The sequence below is a fragment of the Macrobrachium rosenbergii genome, chromosome 12 (genome assembly GCF_040412425.1).
Source record: "Macrobrachium rosenbergii isolate ZJJX-2024 chromosome 12, ASM4041242v1, whole genome shotgun sequence".
NCBI classification, from domain to species: domain Eukaryota; kingdom Metazoa; phylum Arthropoda; class Malacostraca; order Decapoda; family Palaemonidae; genus Macrobrachium; species Macrobrachium rosenbergii.
The window spans coordinates 92,518,411-92,529,137 of record NC_089752.1 but is presented as its reverse complement, the minus strand read 5'-3'; positions in this window follow the sequence as shown (position 1 = coordinate 92,529,137).

Genomic DNA, 10,727 nt, shown 5'->3' with positions numbered 1-10,727 from the left:
TTCCTCAACTTCAGCTCTTCTATATGCTGCAGCATACAGGTTTTCCAATGGATGTCACTGGCAGTGAACTCTCCTCAAATATTTGTTTATAAAGTTTTGTCAAATGTATATTTCGCACCGAAGATTTGTAAGTATAATAATGTTCCGCGATGACTGGCTTAACTTTCGACTACCATCAATATTTTACACAAAATCTGTCATCACCTAAAACATATGCAGTTCTTGATATACATTAGTGTATTTCATAACACTTGATTCACCAAAAGACCATTCATGGATTAATTATTTACTTACATACTTATATCTGTATTGGTAGTATCTATCTTTACCTTGCTCATCTGGGCCAGGATATTCTTTTACATTCACCTTATACGCAGTACACGAACAACCTATCCGAAAATTACAGGCTTTTATCATTCTTTTTTACCACTAAAGATTCTGTAGGATTTTCATTAGACCAAAAACCGGATTCCTTACTCTCTCTCTCTCTCTCTCTCTCTCTCTCTCTCTCTCTCTCTCTCTCTCTCTCTCTCTCTCTCTCTCTCTCAGGTGATGAACTCCTAAGGTATGCTTTATAATGCTTACCTTTCGAAACGAAAATTATGTGTGTGTCTGATGAATAGTAGAAACAGCTGAAATCAGAGAGAGAGAGAGAGAGAGAGAGAGAGAGAGAGAGAGAGAGAGAGAGAGAGAGAGAGAGAGAGAGGGCGGAGCCTCAGGGATATTATTGTTGGTGGGAGAGAAAAAGGCAGCACTATTCCAAGCACAAGGCTTGCTGATCCGCAAAATGTCTTGAAGCGATTCATTCCTAGGCAAAAAGTTCAGCGCACTTCGTTTACTCTTTAAATTTTCTGCATTTTTTTTTATACTGAACGGGGAAAGCCAGCCTTTAAAGTCATTACTGAATTTATTCTTGATTTTACCTTCTCAGTATTTAGAGAATCTTCCTTCCCACATACTTCAGGGGGACGCAAGTCTCTTCAGAAACACTGAAGATGACTCAGGGTAGAGCCCTTCGTATTTAAGCTCCTTTTTCATTCTCTCCATTATAGAGGAAAGTAGGAAAAGAAGCAACACTTTCAATGCAATTCAGACTGTAATAACTTAAAAATATTAAGCACTGTTTACTGTATTGATTTAAAAATATTAAATATAGATTACCTCATGATTTAAAAATATCAAGTATTGATTACTTTAAGGACTTAAAAATATTAAGTATTGATTACTGAAATAATTTTAAAACATCAAATACTGATTATTGTTATGATTTAAAAATATTAAGAATTCATTACTCAACTGATTTAAGAATACCAAGTACTGTAGCAATTTAAAAATGTGAAGTACTGATTACTTTAATGATTACTGTAATGATTTAACACATTCAGTACTGAGTACTATGATGATTTAAAAATATGAGGTATTGATTACTGTAGTGATCTGAAAATATGTAGTACTGATTACTGTAAAGATTAAAAAATACTACGCATTGATTACGGTTATCATAAGCATTAAATACTTTTAATATTTATCATTACTTTTAATGATTTCAGTATATCAAAAACTTATTCCTGTAACAGGGTTGCTGATTGTTTTATTTTCTTTAAATTAAATTAAAAAAATCAGTGATTTATTTGATTTTTTTGATTTGTTAGATGTTTTTTCAATCTTTTTTTTCCCTCAAAATGTACTTTATGACAAAATCGATACAGTTATGGCCTAAAGTATGTACTTGCAATTTTTTTTTATATCAAAATAGCCTAAATAGATGCAGCACAGTTATGCTTAAGTTTTTGTTAACCTCCAAACCATATTTTTCAATTTGTTTGCTTTCAAATTAAAAAACCAAAAAAATAAAAAATTGAAGAAATTATTTTTTTATGAAAAAATCAATGATTTAATCACTTGGTTAAATCAGATTGATTTAATCATTGCCAACCCTGTCCTGTGATGACTTGAAAACGACTTTATTAATTTCCCAAAATTTCCAAACTAGTATGAGGAGTTGCCTCCCTCTTTTCTAGGGGATCTCGGAAATTTCGGAAATACTCATTCCATTTGCTACACATGAAATCTCCAATAGGCACAGGGTTATACTCAGTACAGTGTTTACAAAATCGAGAATGGATTATTCACTTTCGGTAATGCCTCTTTTCACACTGGAAAGGGAATGACGAGAAGGCACTAAAGAAATCGAGCACAAGAAAAGGTGGGAAGATAGATCGGAGATGGCATTTTGAACCTGATTCTTTAATGTTCGGCTCTAATATTGCTCAAGGAGATAATCTAAATCCTTTATCAGTGACAAGGGACAGGAGACTTGTAAGTACCGTGACTTCCTAATGGCATGGACTTTGGTGCGATATATTGACCTTCCAGTGATTTGATAATTATCTTAGCTATGGTGAATAACTATGCTGTGACCGGAAATAATATATAAGTAACAAGTAAAAAATTGGCCGAAGTTTTCTGTATAGCTTATAATCAAGGCCACCGAAAATGGATCTATCTTCCGGTGGTCTCGGTATGATGCTTCATGACCTGCAGCCCGGTATGATGCTTCATGACCTGCAGCCCGGTATGATGCTTCATGACCCGCAGCCCATGAAACTTTAACTACTGCCCGGTGGTGGCCTGGCCTATATCGTTGCCAGAAGCACGATTATGGCTAACTTTAACCTTAAATAAAATAAAAACCACTAAGACTAGACGGCGGCAATTTGGTATGGTTGATGATTGGAGGGTGGATGATCAACATAACAATTTGCAGCCCTCTAGCCTCAATAGTTTTTAAGATCTGAAGGCGGACAGAAAAAGTGCAGACAGAAAAAGTGCGACAGAAAAAATGCAGACAAAAAAGTGCAGACAAAAAAGTGCGGACAGAAAAGTGCGGACGGACAAAGCCGGCACAATAGTTTTCTTTCACAGAAAACTAAAAAGCCACAATAATATAAATGTAGTGGAGGCGGCTTTGATGAATATCTGCAACACATTAGACGGCAATAAAGCCTTCCAAAAATTTAAATTGAAAGCAGTTTCTCGAGGCCCCTGATTCTGTCTCCCTCATCTCTCCCCCCACAGGTTATCGAAGTGGCAGTTGTGGCAGAACCAACAGGAGGCACCGATGCCGAAAGTCGTTCCCCACCCACGAATCACCTACAGTAGTCACTAGTAATGAGCACCGGACGGTCGAGAGACAGCCGTCAAGATGATCACAAAGTCTGGCTCACTAATATGGGGAAACAGCTATTGTATAACCGCCATTTCTTAATTTATGCCGAAGATTGTTCTGTGGTTTCCTGGACTGTTACAAAAGAAAAAACTCGTCAATTGTCTTCTTAAGAAATACGTGTATCAGGGCTGCCGTTCGCCGGTAATTCGTCTGCTAGTTAGTAAACAAATGAAGGTTAATGACGTAGTCGGTAGCTAATGACGTCTAATTACCGACCTACCGAAAGAATTTCCGATTCGTTTCCTTTTTCTCCTGTACACTGTTTTATCGAGTGTAAGTAATAAATGATAGTATGAATAACACGTATTTTCATTGCCTTGCATTTTTTTTATACAATATATAGTAACAGCTGTGATGAGTTGGCATAAAACAGACATGACGTCAGTCCTAGTTCCGAAACACTTTCAGCATTACTGGAGAGGCCTTCGTCTACGTTTGAACTCCTTCAGAAACATCCGCTACTGGCAGTTTTTGTTAGAAACATTTATCAGCCGCTTTACTTCGACATCAGGTTAGTGCACTTGATTTCTTTGTGTATATTTTACTATGTAACTTGTACTGATATTTCATAATGATATGAAATAAGTATATACGTTAGTTACCCATGGTATACGGGCATGGGACAGTTTTCTTTGCCATTTCTTCTTGTTTTTTTGACAGAATTGAGGGTATGTGGGAGGTCTTGTGGGGGAAGATTTTTTTTGTGAAATTGCTTAAATGCATTTATCATTTGAAAAATCATAAAAAAGTGGAAACTGCAATTTTATTGCTATTTTCAATTTCAAAATGTTATTACTCTTTCCTTCTGACTTCGAAACGCCTAAAGTTTAATTTTAGAAATAAGGTAATGACTTGAACTACAGTAGTAAACATGTGCAAACTTTGAACCCACTAGTAATTTGGTGACCTAAGGAGACGGGGAGGAGTATCAAATATCTGGGTTTACATATTTCTAATAATTACATAATTCTTTCAATGATACGAAGTTTTATTTTTTTTTATTCCTAAGGAGTATTCAAATTTTATGCGTTGCTATTATTATTCATTATCTAAACTTTTACTATTACTCGGGTACTCAAATTCCTTTTGATTCGGAACTATTACTAAAATAAGAAAATAAAAGGAAACTTGAAAACTTTTCAACCACATCTATTGAAAATGAAGAGTAATGGAACACTGAAATAGTCTGTAACCAAATAGGACTCCTATACCTACAGTACAGTTTCCATCTGTACTGGGTAAGTTGAAACAGCAATATATTTAGGAATATATCGTGGGATATTTTGTGGAAGCCTGAGAATACTTTGTGGGAATTTTTGGTCTGGCACCTAGGAATTCCTTCTTCATGCAGGCCTCCTAGTGCTCCTACTTTTCCTACTTTTTTTAGACTTCCTTCTACTTCTAGTTTTCCTACTTTTTTTTTTTAGAAGACTCCTAATGAAAAAAATTGAAAGGATTGAAAAGAATCAATGTTTATAATTGAATAGCTATAAGAATATGTACGTGTGTTGAGTGCAGCAACGTGGTAGGTTTTTGATTTGTCGAGTAACCACATTATTAGTGGTAATATTTTCGGTTTATGTAAAGGCTGTCACCTAATGTTGTATTAATGTTTGTGTAAACAATCACCAAACCAAGGGCTATTTGGAGATGAGACACCTGGCCCCCTGACCAAAACGATCTTTCATTTCATTATAAGACTGCAATGCTGGGGGGAGAGTAAAGTTGCCTTCAAGTGATGTATAGATGGATGGATGGATGTATGATATTTAGGGCAAAAGCCCAGGCACTGGGGCCAACAAGGCCATTCAGCGCCGTAATGGAAAGAAAATAAATTATGTTAAAGTTATGAATTCATGAAGGAAATGATTAATCAATAAAATGAAGTGATGTGACCAATAAATAAGGGTATGAAGTTTAATGAATGATGTGCTATATACATAAAAAAAAATTAATGTCATTAAAATTCTACGTGATGTAATAAATTATTAAATAAAATTAAATATCGTTAAAAATTTTAATACACTTTAAAAAAGAGATGATAGCAGAAATATCTGCTTCATCTCCCAAAATATCAGACAGGGATTTACCCTGAAAATATCTCTCTCTTTGGTTAAAATATCTGGGCAGACCACCAGAATGTGCTCCACTGTTAGTGTCTCGTCACAGTAAGCACACTCTGGAGGGCTGCTTCCTTCTAAAATAAACTGATGGGTCACACGAGTGTGCCCAATCCTTAATCTCGTTAAAATAACCTCTGTTCGTCTGTCAAGCTGGAATGACGAAGACCACGGTAGTACATTATCCCTAATCTTTCTATATTTCTTATTATTGGCAAGAAGGAGAAGTCCACCTTTCTTGCCATTTACTTAAAACATAAGATCTAATGGGACCTTTTAGATCTGTATGAGGCACTTTTCTAAAAGAGGTTTCTGATAAAATACTAGCAGCTTGCTTCCCTATCTGCCATCTCGTTTCCAAGAATCCCCACGTGAAAGGGACCCAACAGAAAGAGACTGATTTACGTCGACAATATATACGAAAAAAGCCACTCCTGAACTTTTGAATTAATGGATGAAAGCTATTAAATTTTTTAATAGCTTCTAAGGTGCTTCTAGAGTCTGAGTATATGACAAAATTAGAGTCACTACTTTGAAAAACTAAATCTAGGCAGACACTACGGCTATTAATTCGGCAGTAAATATTGATGCAGAGTCAGGTATTTTAGCTGTGTACGCTGTATCACCAAGGATAACAGCGCAACTCTGGAACACCACTATCTGACTTAGATCCATCTGTATAAATTTTTGTAAAATTAGTATGGGTAACATCGTGCTCTAAGAATTTTCCCATAATCTCTTCTACAGTGCAGTCCTTTTGTTAAACAGTTTCTTACATATTGATGCTTCTGGGGTAAGCCATGGAGGATTTACAGGATATTCTACTTCCAGGACTTTCTGGGATTTAAGGTGATTATTCCTAACATCCTCATTCAGTCGAATTTGGAATGGTTTAGAAGCTCTTGTACCAGAAAAACTTCGAGAGTCTGTTTTTTAGTGCTTGAAAGGAGGGATTTTTGGGAGCACTTTTCATTCTAGCCATGTATCGCAACCTTCTAGCTCTTGCCTTCTTAGATCAAGGGGTAAATGATCTGTGTCGACATAAATGCTTTCAACAGGCGAAGTTCTAAAAGCCCCTGAGCATATTCTCAACCCCATGTTGTGTACAACATCCAGTTCTTTTAGCTTGGTTGTACAGGCTGAGGGAATAAATCTGACAGCCATAGTCTACCTTAGATCGACACAGAGAGTCATATAGCCTCAGAAGGGATTTCTTATCAGCCCCCCAACTAAATCCACAAACAACCTTTAAAATATTCATAGATTGTTTAACATTAAACTTTAGGGCATTTATGTGGCTAGCCCATGTTAATTTATGGTCAATAGTCATCCCCAGAAATTTAACTTCACTCTCGTAAGGAAGGATAGATCCTTTTAAACTAAGTGTGGAACCTCTCCCACACGCCAGCACCTGGGAATCTTACTGCAACTGTTTTGGAAGAGGAGAATTTGAAACCATTCTCATCAGCCCACTTAGTAATAACATTAATAGACCTTTGCAAATGTTTACATACAGACAAGGAATCATATCCTGTGCAGTATATTGCAAGGTCATCGACAAAAAGCGAGCATTTAACAGGGGCGAGATTTTTCAATCACACTATTTATTGCCACTGAAAAAGTGTTACACTTAAAACGCTTCAGCTTGGGGAACTCCTTCCTCCTGCATAAAAGGTTGGGAGAAGGAGTTTCCCACTCTTACCTTAAAAGTCTGTCTGATAAAAAGGAATATATAAACCTGACCATTCTTCCACATATGCCCATCTTGTGCAATTGTTTCATGATGCCAATTCTCCAGGTAGTGTCATATGCTTTCTCCAAGTCAAAAATATGCCAATGGTCTGACACTTTTGGCGAATCCTTGCTGGATTTGGTTGGTCAGCCTCAGCAAGGGATCAAGGGTGGAGCGGTTTTTTCTGAAACCAAATTGAAATGGCGATAGTAATCCTTTGGTCTCCAGGTGCCAAACCAGTCTAGTATTTATCATTTTTCTCCATCAGCTTACATACACAGCTGGTAAGAGCTATTGGTCTATAGCTGGTGGTTTGGTAAGCATCTTTATTAGGCTTTTTAACAGGGACAATTATGGATATTTTCCAGTCCTGGGTAAAATTCCAGTTTCCCATATTTTGTTTATAATCTTCAGTAAATATTTTTTGGCATCTTCTGGGAGTGTTTCAGCATTTCATATATGATTGTATCCTCACCTGGAGCTGTGGATTCACTTGAGGAGAGCGCCTCACGAAGTTCTCTTAGGGAAAATTTGTAGTTGTATGGTTCAGATTTTCCTGAATCAAACTTCAGAGACATTTCAGAATTCCTAATTCTTGAAATTCTGGACAATAATTGTTAGGGCTGGAAACTTTAGAAAAGTGTTTTCCTAGCTCATTGGCAACTTCAGTGGGCTCTGTGATTAGAGTGTCATTTATTTTTAATGAGGGCAATGGTGACGCTACAAATTTTCCACTCAGTTTCCTTTATTTTGCGCCACACCACTGTTTAGTGGGGTCTTGGAGTTTATTCCATTAATATAGTAAAGCCAACATTCTCTTTTGGCTTTCTTATAAAAGTGCCGCTGCTTGGCTAAAGCACGTTTGTAGATTAATTTAGACTGAGGGGAGCCACTAGTTTTGTAACGTCTGTAGCATTTCCTAGTCACTTTTCTCAGAATACCACATGTCTTATTCCACCAGGGAACTGCAGGTCTACGAGGTTTGCCTTTGTTTTTGGAATCGAGCTTTCAGCACTCTTCAAAGTAGATTCAATAAAGTAATCATAGGCATCTAGATGAGAATGAAAGGACTCAAACTCCCTATCTAGATTGACACCCTTACTAAATTTATCCCAGTCTGCGTCCTCTACCTTCCACTTAGGTAAAACTTCAGATGGAGCATTCAGAGCATATTTCAAATGGATCGGGTAGTGATCACTTCCATTTAAATCTTCATTAACAGACCAATTAAAATCAAGGTGGATACTAGTTGAAGAAATACTAAGGTCCAGTGCAGAGAAATGATTATCGTGAATGTTGTGGAAAGTCATTGACCCATTATTATACAGGGTAACATCATTCCTGTCAATAAGGTCTTCGATTAATTTCCTTTACTATCTAAAAACCGACTTCCCAAAGGGGTTGTGGGCATTAAAATCACCTAGCAGAAGTAAAGGAGCTGGAAGTTGGTCAATTAACGACTGAATATCTCCAATGTTAAAATCAAGGTCTGGTGGAAGGTATAAGGAGCAGATTGTTATCCTCTTTTCCAAAATGACTGAAATAGCGACAGCTTGTAGTGTTGTATTTAATTGTATTGTGGAGTGCTGTAGAGATTTATTAATAATAATTGCAGCACCTCCATGGGCACGATCACCAATTGGGGATATGATTTAAATATTGAATAATTTAGTCCAGGATTATAAACAGAGTTGCCTAACATTGTTTCCTGTAGGCATATAATCCCTGGATTGAATTCATGCATTAAAAACTTTAAGGTCTTCTGTAAGGGCTCTGAGACCTTTACAGTTCCACTGAAGAATATCGAGCAAGAATGCTAAGGTGGTAAAATGTGCTACTTCCCACTCCTTGGAGGGGAGGTACTGTTCCTAGGTGGAGTGGGAAATTCTCCTTTATAAGAGATTGTTTTCTTAATCCCTTTTCATCTGAATTGGTGTTCAGGGTCTTTGGTTGATCTTCATATTTTTATTATGAACCTGATGTTCAGAATTATTGCTGTGGTTCTGTGCACCACTAATCCTATTTGTCTTAGGGCAGCAAGACTGAATTGAACTCATATGTTTTTGTTCTGAAACTACTTTTGGAACCACCTTTCTAGGAGGAGAGATGTCTTCCAAAACACTGAACCCATTTGAAGTTTTTATTATAAAATTATCATTATTTGGGGAACTATTTCTTGTGCGTTTCTTGGTAGTTGCAACCGTAGTTTTATTATTATTTTTGTTTGTGGCTGTGGCGATTGATGGCTCTGAACTAGCCCTATCTAATTTGGATTGTTCCTTTAGCTTATTTTGGTTTGAAGTATTTTCAGAATATTTTCCTGAATTATTGGCTGATTTTGGCACACTTTATTTTTGGAGATGAAACGACAGCTGTGGATGTGGTGGAAGATAAATTTTCTGTGCTTTTGGAAGTACAATTTTTGCTATTGGACTTCAAAGCACTTGCCGACGAAAGTTTCTCACCAGTTTGGAGATTTTCATTATTATTTATGGTTCGAGAAATACCAGGTTTGTGATATCTTCCACCAGACACAGTTATTGGTGGCCTTACATTGTTGGAAGTTTTCATAAGTTTTATTACAGAAGCATACGTAGTTCTGGCACTTTTGTTTGCCCCCATTACCGTGTGCTTTGCTTCACTAATGCTAATATGTTCATTATCTGCCACTGCCAACACTTCTTGTTCAAACTTATATCTGGGACAAGCCCTAGAATTTGGTGTGTGATCACCCTTGCAAAGAAAACAGTATCGGGCTGCTTTGCAATCATCAAATTATCGTGCTCTGCAGAGCACACAGGACATCTTTTATTGTTATCGCAAGAGTTTTGAATGTGGCCATATTCAAAGCATTTGCGACACTGTCTAGGACTTCTTTTATATTTTTTAACCTGCATCCTCTCATGACCAACAATGATGGTATCAGGTAGGTAATTGGAGGAGAAGGTTAAAAGGATAGCTACATCACCACCCAGTTTTTTTACATGAGATACACAAGGAGGGCATCGATGGAGAATCTCTTCCTCTTTAAAAACATGCAAATCTTTTGAGTAAACTACTCCTTTCAGTGTATTAAAAATCTGTGAGATGAAATAGATTCAATATTTCCACTTTCAGGAGGTTTAAAGTTAGCTAACAGAACTGCTTGAGTCTCATTTCCAGCTTTTATTAGAAGGTTCTTTCCATACTGTTTCAAATTTCCAATGGGAATGGAACCAACCTTTGCTCTCAATGCAGCCAGCAGCTTTTATCAAATTTTTCCCTCCCTCCTTGTAGATAGCAACATGCCATAAAGGGGGAGGGAAGAGCTCTGGTACATGGGACTGGTCCATGTTCTTCAGCCTTTGGAACAAAGTCAAATGGCTCATCATTCAAGTTTTTCACTGAAAACACTTTCGTGCTGACAACCGAGTCATTCAGAATGTGGCCATGGAGTCTTTGTTGTGCCTCACTAGCTTCCAAGGGAGAGGAAAATTTGATAAAGCACAAAATGACTGCTTATCTTTTTCTAGAATTAATTTAATTCTTTCCACTTTTGCCGAATTGCTTCACTACACTGTATAAACATTCGTAATCTAATGATAAGTTTACATTAGTGCAATAAAGGACCCCTATTATTTGAATCAAATCCACCAGATTTATTAAC